Here is an 11,711-nt window from a genome sequence, read left to right as displayed (position 1 = left end):
ATTCCTAGCGCACATCGTCGATACAAGTCAAGAACTGAAGGAAATCAAGAGCATCTCGGTAGTACGCGACTTTCCCGATATCTTTCCAGAAGAACTACCAGGATTACCACCGCAACGCCAAGTCGAGTTCAGAATCGACTTAATTCCAGGAGCTACCCCAGTAGCGAAGTCGCCTTATTGTCTTGCACCAGTAGAGATGCAGGAACTTTCCTGTCAACTTAATGAACTCCTTCACAAAGGATTCATAAGACCAAGTTTCTCACCTTGGGGAGGACCAGTCTTGTTTGTAAAGAAGAAAGACGGATCGTTCCGTATGTGCATCGACTACAGAGAGCTGAACAAACTTACTGTCAAGAACCGCTATCCTCTACCCCGTATTGACGACCTATTCGATCAACTTCAAGGAGCGAACTACTCCTCAAAGATAGACCTACAATCCGGATACCACCAACTATGAGTTCTAGAGGGGGACATTCCAAAGACAGCTTTCCGAACTCCTTATGGACACTACGAATTTGTAGTGATGCTGTTCGGATTAACCAATGCACCAACAATATTTATGGACCTAATGAATAGGGTATGCCGCCCTTACTTGGATCAGTTCGTCATCGTCTTTATCGATGATATACTTATCTACTCTCGAAGTGAGGAAGAGCATAGTCAACACCTACGAAAAGTCCTAGAAACACTGCGAACGGAGAAACTCTATGCGAAGTTCTCTAAATGCGAATTTTGGATTCGAAGAGTCGAATTTTTAGGTCACGTTGTTAGCAAGAAAGGTATACACGTGGACCCCTCCAAAATTAAGGCTATTGAGAACTGGTCGGCACCAAAGACACCTACAGAAATTCGTCAATTTCTAGGTCTAGCTGGCTACTATCGCAGATTCATAAAGAACTTTTCGAGCATTGCGAAACCTCTTACTTCATTAACCCAGAAAGGTGTGGCCTTTGACTGGGAAGCGAAACAAGAGAAGGCATTCCAGACACTAAAGCAGGCCTTGTGCACCGCACCGATACTATCCCTCCCCGAAGGGATAGAAGTCTTCGTAGTGTATTGCGATGCTTCAAATCAAGGACTTGGTTGTGTTCTTATGCAGAGAGGGAAGGTTATCGCTTATGCCTCCCGACAGCTTAAGACACACGAAGTGAACTATACGACACACGACCTCGAGTTAGGAGTAGTGGTATTTGCTTTGAAGATCTGGAGGCACTACTTATACGGAACAAAGAGTACTATTTTCACCGATCACAAGAGCCTTCAACACATTTTCGATCAGAAGGAACTCAACATGCGACAACGACGATGGGTTGAGTTACTGAATGACTACGAATGCGAAATTCGTTATCATCCTGGCAAGGCCAACGTAGTAGCCGACGCCCTCAGTCGAAAGGAATACACTAGTCGGAGGGTCAAATCTCTGACCATGACTATCCATTCCCACCTATCCACACAAATTAAGGAAGCACAAATGGAAGCTTTGCAACCTGAAAATGTGGCGGGTGAATCCTTGCGAGGAATGGAGAAGAATTTAGAAGTCAAGGGTGGCGGAGCCTACTATCTCATGGACCGAATCTGGACCCCAAATCATGGTGGTTTCAGAAACGTAGTCATGACCGAGGCTCACAACTCAAGATATTCCGTTCACCCGGGTTCAGATAAAATGTATCTGGATCTTAAGAAACTGTACTGGTGGCCTAACATGAAAGCAGAAATTGCTACCTTCGTGAGTAAATGTCTTACTTGCGCTAAGGTTAAGGTCGAGTATCAGAAACCGTCAGGATTACTACAACAACCTGAGATACCGGAATGGAAATGGGAGCGGATTACTATGGACTTCATAACCAAGTTACCCAAGACGACAAGTGGACTCGATACCATATGGGTCATTGTCGACAGATTGACCAAATCCGCACATTTCCTACCCATCAAGGAGACTGACAAAATGGAGAAGCTTACAAGAACTTACTTAAGGGAAGTAGTGCGACTGCATGGTGTTCTGATATCCATTATCTCCGATCGAGATAGTAGATTCAATTCAAGATTCTGGCAGTCACTACAAAGTTCCCTGGGAACTAGGCTAGACATGAGTACAGCCTACCACCCACAGACAGACGGACAAAGTGAGAGAACAATACAAACTTTAGAAGACATGCTGAGAGCCTGCGTGATTGACTTTGGAAAGGCATGGGATATTCATTTACCCCTTGTCGAATTTTCATACAACAATAGTTATCATACAAGCATAAAGGCTGCTCCGTTTGAAGCCCTCTATGGTCGAAAGTGCAGATCCCCTCTTTGCTGGACTGAAGTTGGCGATAACCAGTTAGCTAGAGGAAGAGTTCTTGAAAGCACTCTCACAGGTCCGGAGATCATACGTGAAACAACAGAGAAGATCGTTCAGATCCGTGAACGATTGAAAGCCTCAAGAGACCGACAGAAAAGCTACGCTGACCAAAGGAGGAAACCTTTGGAATTCCAGGTAGGAGACCACGTCTTATTAAAGGTCTCACCGTGGAAGGGTTTAATACGATTTGGAAAGCGTGGGAAACTAAATCCAAGATACATAGGGCCTTTCGAGATTCTTGCCGGAATCGGCCCTGTGGCTTACAAGCTTAACCTACCGCGCGAACTTAGTAACATCCATCCAACCTTCCACGTCTCAAACTTGAAAAAGTGTCTGTCCGACGAGACTCTTGTTATTCCACTCGACGAGATCGAGATCAACGAGAGCCTCAACTTTGTGGAAGAACCAGTAGAAATCATGGACCGAGAGGTCAAACAAACAAAACAAAGTCGCATACCCATCGTGAAGGTTCGCTGGAACGCCAAGCGGGGAACCGAATTCACATGGGAACGTGAAGATCAGATGAAACAAAAGTACCCTCATCTCTTTCATATTCACTAGTATCTTTACTACTTTAAATTTCGGGACGAAATTCTCTCTAACGGGGGAATGATGTGACAACCCGATATTTCAACTCTTTGTAACGACCAAAATGGGTCAAGTATTGTAACCACTTCTGAGTAATAAAAGTTACTTTCATAATAAAATGTATAAATAAGTTCTATTTAATTTTCCTTCTATGATTAAATGTCTTTGAACCATCATCGTACGTGAAAAGAACGCCCAAATCCGACTTCATATAGCGAAGTTATGATTTTTCCAAGTTCGGCTTAGCAACAGACAGCTAAAAACTCGAATCGGAGATCGAGCGACTTTTGGCCGGAATGACCTAAACGAGAATCGAAGGTCTCGACAATGGTATTCCAGCGGTAAAAAGTCTGGCAAAAACCGACATCAGATAAAGAAGTTATGAATTTTCTAAGAAATTTCTTAAACACGATGGATTTTTAATAAATAATAAAAAAATAATTTTGGAATTTGCCGACGGAGTCTAAACGAAAGTTGTAGAGCGTAGTCTCACCTACGCGAGGATATAAAGACCATCGAAAATGGAGTTCGTATGAAGAAGATATGAATTTTTGAAGTTTATTAAATAAATTAATTATTTATTTTATTCAAAATTCGGATATTATCCGAAGGGGAGTCAGCGTCCTCATCCGAGGTACGCGCGGCGTACCCCTGTACACCCCGCGTAACCGAGTGGATTGGCCTCTGATCGTCCATGTCGCGCTATCCGAAGGAAACCGACCCGTCCGACCCGTCCGAAGCCCCGACCCGTCCGACCCGACGTCCCATCCGACCCGCCGTCCCATCCGACCCGCGTACCCAGCAACCCGTCCCATCCAAACCGAGGCAGTCGAGGCTTCGGTCATGCATGACGTACGTGTACGCGCTGCGTACGAGCGTACGCCCCGCGTACCGAGGCAGACCAGCCTTACTATAAATAGGATGCGAGGGTTTCCAAAGAAAGGGTTCATTTCTCTTCTCTCTCTCTCAACTTTGCCTCGTTTTCCATGTCCGTTCAAACCCGAAGCTCTGGTCTTTTTGGCTCAAGTCCCGAAGGTCAATTTTACTCCCGAGATTCCCGAGAATCCCGAGGAAAAATCCGTTTCCCGAGACGAAACTCTGCCCGGTTTTCCATCTCGCTATCTCCAAAACTTTCAAGTGAGTTTCATACCCCTTAATCAACCTTTTTAATTATTCTAAATACTTTTATATGCTTTCAAGGGGGGGGGGGATTACAAGTAAAACACACGAGTATTATCGTGTGTTACATAAAGAAACCCTTTTATATACTGTTATATATTCAAATCACATGCGATTTATAAACCTTTAAAGGAACTTTTATATATATAACATATGTTACAATAGCATTTTATCTTTTAAAATATAAAGTTGTTGAAATGCATGTATAAACTAAACTGTTCTTAGATTTTTCTTGTCTATCCTAGACTCTACACCAAAAATCTATACTTTCATAAACAAGTGATTCCTTTTCTCAGTATTTCTAAACAAACAAGACACACTTTTTGAAAACTATAATAGGTATAGTTTTACGAACAGATTTCTAACTCTTATGTACTAGAAACATATATTTCAAGAAGTTTACTCTCATATACAAGAACAAACGTAACATTTTAACAAGTAGATCTGTTTTTATACCACGGTTTTGTGAGACACTAACTTCATTACGTTCGAGTACACATTTCAAGTCCTGTATTATATACCAGAATCCCTTGGAGGGGGAGCATGGTGTTTGTGTATAGATCTATACGGGCTTGACAACCCGCGCCCTGACTGTTAGCTGCAGTCCACCGTTTGGGGTGACAAACGTCATAACATTCCAACGCCTGAAGAACGTTGTGTATAGGCATTCCGAGTCAATAGTATGGTTATAAAACTCACAAGGGGTATTAAAAATGCATTGATTTACAAGGTTTTCAAACTCATTGGTTATTTTACATTTACATACATTTTGGAAACAAACATTGGTCTTGAGTGAAGGCTACTTTTATACTAGTAGAAAATATAGGATTTTCTAAACACAAACAAACAAAGATAAAACATTTCATTTCATTCAAACATTGTCACTTCAATACTTATGAAATTCACCAGCTTAAATGCTGATCTACTCTTTCAAAAATTACTTGTATGTCCCAGGGATTCAGTAATTTCAGGTACTAATATGCTTTTGAAGAAGAGATGTTGCGGCGCCAGTTTAATCTCATATTTTGACATCATATTGTAATTGGTTTTGAACATGTAACTTTTGACAAATGTAAACTTTCAATTATATATATGATGGTTGTATTGCTTTCTTTACTATGTATTCATTTGTTACGTTACCACATGAAGTCATCCGCCCCCGAACGTTTCCGCCGTTCAGGTTTGGGGGTGTGACACAAACCTTTCGAGTTAAGACTCGGATCAGTGAGTTGAGTGGGGACTCGGTGAGTTGGACAGGTCAGGACTCGAAAATCGGTGGACTCGGCGAGTCATGGACTGACTCGGCGAGTCGAGTCGCGAATGAAAGGACTCTGAGCATATGAATTCGGCGAGTCAGTAGGTAGACTCCGCGAGTAGGGTTGACCTAGAAGATTGACTTTGGCCAGGACTTTGACTTTGACCAGAGTTGACTTAGTTGACTTTCGGGGGATAGTTAGACTAAGTGTTGCATTGATATTGGTAGCTCGAGGAGCTACTGGAGCAGGAGTTCAGAGAGTTGCCGGGCAGCAGCTAGAGGGGTTATCAACAAGTTCAGCAAGTGCAGGTCATTAGCAGCAGAACAGGGGCGAGGCCCAAGTTAGGGAAAGAGTGAGTGTGGGCTAGGCCCGTATCTCACTATTAGTAGAAGTGTGGACGGGGTTCCATGACTCACCAGTTGCAGGACATGGGCGAGGCCCAAGATAGGCGAGGCCTTTAGAACAAAATTCGGTAGTGTATGTTTAGTGTGTATGTGTTGCGATATGTTTATGTGCTAGTATTTGTTGGCGGGCGAGGCCCAATGACAGGAAAGGCCTAAGTGAAACAGATATGTATCCGAGCGGGGCTCGAAGCCAGATGAGGCCTGGAGCGGAGTGGCCGTTAGCGGGCGAGGCCCGAGGTAGGGGGCGAGGCCCAGAATAGGGGGCGTGGCCCAGTATGTGCATTATGTGGTTATGCATGGTATGTGGTAGGTTGGAGAAATCACTAAGCTTCGTGCTTACGGTTTTTAGTTTGGTTTCAGGTACTTCCAGTAGTGGAGGGAAGAGCTCGGGGTGATCGCATGGCACACACCATAGATTAGACAGCCTAGGAATGTTTTACTCTGATAACGAACACATGTTTGGAAATTAATACTCTAATTATGTTTTGGATTGATGATTTGCTTTAAGTAATGTTTTATTAAAAGAAATTTTTGGTCTTGAATTTTAGGACGTTACAAGTTGGTATCAGAGCCTTGGTTTGAGGGATTCATACGTGCTCTCGGGTGTGTCTGATCTCAAACTAAGGAATTGGTATGGAAGTTTTCAAAATGAAAAGACAGTTTGTAAAAAGAGTTTGAGAAAGAAAATAGTTTTAGAAAATCAAAAAGAATTAAGAAAGAAAAGAATTTTGAAAAGAGAAAAGGGGTGTGGTGCATGCAATCAGCCGAGCTCAAGTAAGTACCCCAAAATACCCATACAAGTTTATAATTTGATTATCGGTTAATAGAGCAGCATGCTAGATTAGGACTAAGGATCTAGGGAGGACGCCTTATGTGCCTTATGTATGTGCTTTGAGCTGCATGATAGTGCTGATTAGACAGTAGTAGGATAGTCTGTTTAGGTTATGCCTGAGTTTATGAGTTTGTGTTGCATGCTAGTATAGATTCTTGATATGATATTATGATTGCTTGAGTATGTTATGGTTAGATTTTCCCCTTGTCTGAATGTTGCTTGCTTTGTGCAATGTGGGATTCCGAGTGATGGGAATTAGCCATTAGGTGGATACGTCACGTCACATGTGATCAGGGTTGGATAATCTCAGAGTATTGGATTTGGCCCTATTGCGCAGCTCTTGTTTGAGTCCAACTATTGTAGGGACGAGTCTTTTACTCGAAGGATTATCTGAGCGTCGTCACATGTGATGGTATCCAGGTAATGGCTAATTGGCATCACAAGGAGTCCTTCAGCAACTGAGGACTGGTTTGGTGAGTCAGAGGGTTCCCTAGGGCAAGCCTAGGATGAGATAGTGCTGGGAGCAGTAGTAGTAGAAAAGGGACCTAGTGAAGTCGAAGCAATTCTTGAGGAAAGTACAGATAGATGAGGAAGGTAGTATGGGCACGTACTACTGAAAGTAGAGGATCCGTACTCGATTCGGGAAAGGCCGAGACAAGATCGGGAACCTGGTAGTGCGTGTGTTTGGTCTCGCAGCAGTGATAAGTATTCTGATAGTGGTTGTGGTATATTTCCAGCATGATGACGTTGCGAGAGAGGCCAGTGGGCGGATCAGGCACCAGAGAGGGATTAGGCTCGGGTTCAGGAGTCGAGCAGCTCGAGGAGCGAATGAGGGAGTTGATATCAGTGAAAGTTACGCGCAATATTCTAGATCAGACTCCTGTGATCTTTGGCACGGTCAAGGAGGGTATACTGGAGATTTTGGATGAGAGGCTAGGAGCCTTCCGTACCGAGATGATGGCTTTGATGGGAGCGCGTACCTTGACATTTCGAGAGTTCAGGGCTTGCGGGGCACCAGATTATCATGGGGCTAGGGACCCCATCTCTAGCAGCAGATGGTTGGCTGATGTTGCCAACGCATTCCGTACGAGCCGGTGTCCCGAGGGGGACAAGGTCAGACTCGCTTCTTATCTTCTGAAGGACAGAGCGAGGGATTGGTGGGAAGAGATTGGTCATGCTTTGGGTGATGATGTTGCGTTGGACGCGATGACATGGAGTGATTTCTCAGCCAGGTTCAAAGCTGAGTTTTCACTGATTATTGAGGTGCAGCAGTTGGCACGGGAGTTTTAGGATTTAATGCAGGCCACTGAGACTGTAGCAGAGATCACCGCCAAGTTCAGGGAGAGGGCTCTTCTTGTACCGCAGTATGTCACGGATAAGGAGATGAAGAAGGCCCGATATCATAAGATGTTGAGGGATGACATCAAGCAGTTTGCGAGCAGGTCCAGCTGCAAAACGTTAGAGGATATGATCATTCGGGCTAGAGAGAGGGAAATTGATTTAGATTAGATCCGGAAGAGGAAGTCAGATGTGGTTTAGGTAGCCATAGGTTCAGGCAAAAGGCCCAAGGGATCGGATTCGAGATCAAGGGATTATCAGGACCGCAGCCGGTGCGGGAAGTGTGGCAGGGCGCACGGGGGCGTGTGCAGGAGTAGTAGCAGCGGTGAGTCTGGCTGCTTCAAGTGCGGCCGGACTGGTCATTTTAGCAGGGATTGTATTGTTACCACCACACAAGGATCAGACTTGATATGTTTTCACTTCAACCAGCGGGGCCACAAGAAGGCCCAGTGCCCCAGTTTGCTTCCGGCAGTACGGGTGATGGCACCTGCCCCTGCAACTTTGAGGATCACAAACGGCCGTCAGGGCCGTGTAGAGGCACCTGCGGTAGGAGGCAAGGTTTTTCAGATGACTACCTTGGAGGCGCGAGCAGCGCCGGACGTTGCAGGTATGCGACTTTTGTTGTCAGTTCTTTTATTTGCACATGATTATATTGTTATGGTTCTGCATCATTATCGTTATGAGCATTTTATTTTTGTGCGGCTTGTTTGCGACCGAGTTATATGCCATCTCATACCTTGGATATTGGAATGGTAGTTAAGGGATGGGTTCTATTGGAGAAGGTTACTTAGGATGCAGTAACCGTAGCATGCCTGGAAGGGACTTGGTATGTCTCACTAGTTCGGAGCTGTATAGTTTTAGAAAGGGACTGGTTAGATCCCTAACTATGGTAAGCTTGGGGTTCCTCAGCAGATTGATTATGGAATGGTAGCAAGGATTGGGATTTCCTTTCGAGTATTGAGCAGCGAGGTGTAAGTAGGATCGAAGTGGGGGAGAGTCCTCCGAGTGTACAAGGGTAAGAGCATGCAGATCCAGAATAAGTACGCGATCTCTGAGAAGGAAAAGAAGTAGTACAACGTTTGATGGGTTGAGGAGTTCAGGTTTGGGAGTTTGGGAAGCTCCCCATCAGTTAGTGCATGTAATGGTGATGGATAGTTCGTGGTTGGGAATTCAGGTTGGAGGATCGCCTGTAGGACTCGAGTGAGTCGGAATGAAGATCTTGAGGACAAATAGTATGGGATGCTTTTGTATTAGTAGAGTGTGCCAGAGGGAGTAGGTAGAGCATGGTAGAGCGGCGGGAGAGCCGCAACTTTCTCTAGTAGGCAAACTCGGCGAGTAGGGTTGACCTGGAAGGTTGACTTTGACCAGGACTTTGACTTTGACTAAAGTTGACTTAGTTGACTTTCGGGGGACAGTTAGACTAAGTGTTGCATTGATATTGGTAGCTCGGGGAGCGAATGGAGCAGGAGTTCAGAGAGTTGCCGGGCAGCAACTAGAGGGGTTACCAGCAAGTTTAGCAAGTGCAGGTGAGTTTCCCTTTGTGTGAACGGGTTTAAGGCCACAATGCCGGCCCATGTAGTTATGAGTAGAAGACCCGGGGGTTAGCCCTAGGAATAGTATGCTACGATTATATTATGGACGAGGTCCAATGATAGCGGGCGGGTGCCTAAGGAATGGTTTATATGATAGTTTATAGTTGTTGTCTGTGTGATACATTTATGTGCCTGGTAGGGAGGTGAGTGTGGGCGAGGTCCCGTATCACACCAATAGCAGAGTGTGGATGGTGTTCCACATCTCATTAGCAGCAGAACAGGGGTGAGGCCCAAGTTAGGAAAAGAGTGAGTGTGGGTTGGGCTCGTATCTCACTATCAATAGGAGTGTGGACGGGGTTCCATGACTCACCAGTTGCAGGATATGGGCGAGGCCCAAGATAGGCGAGGCCTTTAGAACAGGATTTGTTAGTGTATGCTTAGTGTGTATGTGTTGCGATATCTTTATGTGCTAGTATTTTTTGCCGAGCGAGGCCCAATGACAGGCGAGGCCTAAGTGAAACAGATCTGTATCCGAGCGGGGCTCGAAGCCAGGCGAGGCCTGGAGTGGCGGGGCCGTTGTAGCGGGCGAGGCCCGAGGTAGGGGGCGAGGCCGAGAATAGCGGGCGTGGCCTAGTATGTGGTTATGCATGGTATGTGGTAGCTTGGGGAACTCACTAAGCTTCGTGTTTACGGTTTTCAGTTTGGTTTCAGGTACTTCCGGTAGCGGAGGGAAGAGCTCGGGGTGATCGCATGGCACACACCATAGATTAGACAACCTGGGAATGTTTTACTCTGATAACGAACACATGTTTGGAAATTAATACTTTCATTATGTTTTGGATTGATGATTTGCTTTAAGTAATGTTTTATTAAAAGAAACTTTTGGTCTTGAATTTTGGAACGTTACAGAAATTCTGCCTAAAATTTATCTCATCAATTTCAAAAGATACTTATATATATATATATATATATATATATATATATATATATATATATATATATATATATATAAAACAAGAAGAAAAATATTAGTAATGTTTACTTTGTTGTTGATGTTATTATGAAAAAATTAAATATTATATATATATATATATATATATATATATATATATATATATATATATATATATATATATATATATATGAGTAAATTACACGAATGGTCCCTATGTTTTAGGGTAATTTGCGTGTTTGGTCCCTAACTTATTTTTTTAACTCGGAAGTTCCTTAATGTTTGTTTTTATTACGCGTTTGGTCCCTATCATACCTAAAAAGTCTATTTTTCCTTTGATTTTTTAATTTATTTAAATAAACACAACCCCAACCTCACTCCTCTCACCTTATTTTACCTACCCCACCATTTTTTCCTATATAAATAATAGTGTTTTTAAGTAAGACAGGGACCAAGCGCGTAATAAAAACAAACAGTAGGGACTAAGTGCGTAACAAAAACAATGAGTAGGGACCTTCCGAGTTAAAAAAATAAGTTAGGGACCCAACATGCAAATTACCCTAAACCATTGGGACCATTCGTGTAATTTACTCTCTCTCTCTCTCTCTCTATATATATATATATATATATATATATATATATATATATATATATATATATATATATATAAATCATCCTTCTTTATCATAGTAAAATATTGGTACCATAGTGGCTTTTTTTCATATTAAATTACTATATGTATTAAAAATGGTTGAATCGAGTTGGTTGGGTAGCGGAACAAGTTTTTTTTGTTAGAGTATTACGTAATTAATATTGTTTTTGATATATATATATATATATATATATATATATATATATATATATACACACACACACACACACACACACACACATGAATATAAAGAACGTCGAAAACGGAACTCGTATGCAAAAGTTATGACCTTCCGAAAATGCAGCTGTCTAAGGGCATGGCACGTGGCAGAAACCCTAGCCGCCTTAAGTCACGATGTGAACATGAAGTTCATGACGACAAAGCTTGTCAAGAACACTAAATGGGGCTAGAAAACACGTGTTAAAGCTACGGGATGACTCATGGAAGTTCACGACGTGAACCTATCATGTTCACGACATGAATGGGCTAAGAACACCCTACAAATAGAAAGATCAGCCATTGCTTTTCTTACACCAATTCTTCTCTCTCTCTCTCTCTCTCGTTTGTTTAGGCCGTTCCACGTTCCGAGCCCGACAATCACAAACCGCCGACCGTTTCTAGTTAGATTGTC

The sequence above is a fragment of the Lactuca serriola genome, chromosome 8 (assembly GCF_051521515.1).
Source record: "Lactuca serriola cultivar US96UC23 chromosome 8, Lser_US96UC23_V15, whole genome shotgun sequence".
Lineage (NCBI taxonomy): Eukaryota > Viridiplantae > Streptophyta > Magnoliopsida > Asterales > Asteraceae > Lactuca > Lactuca serriola.
This window is presented reverse-complemented; position numbering follows the sequence as displayed.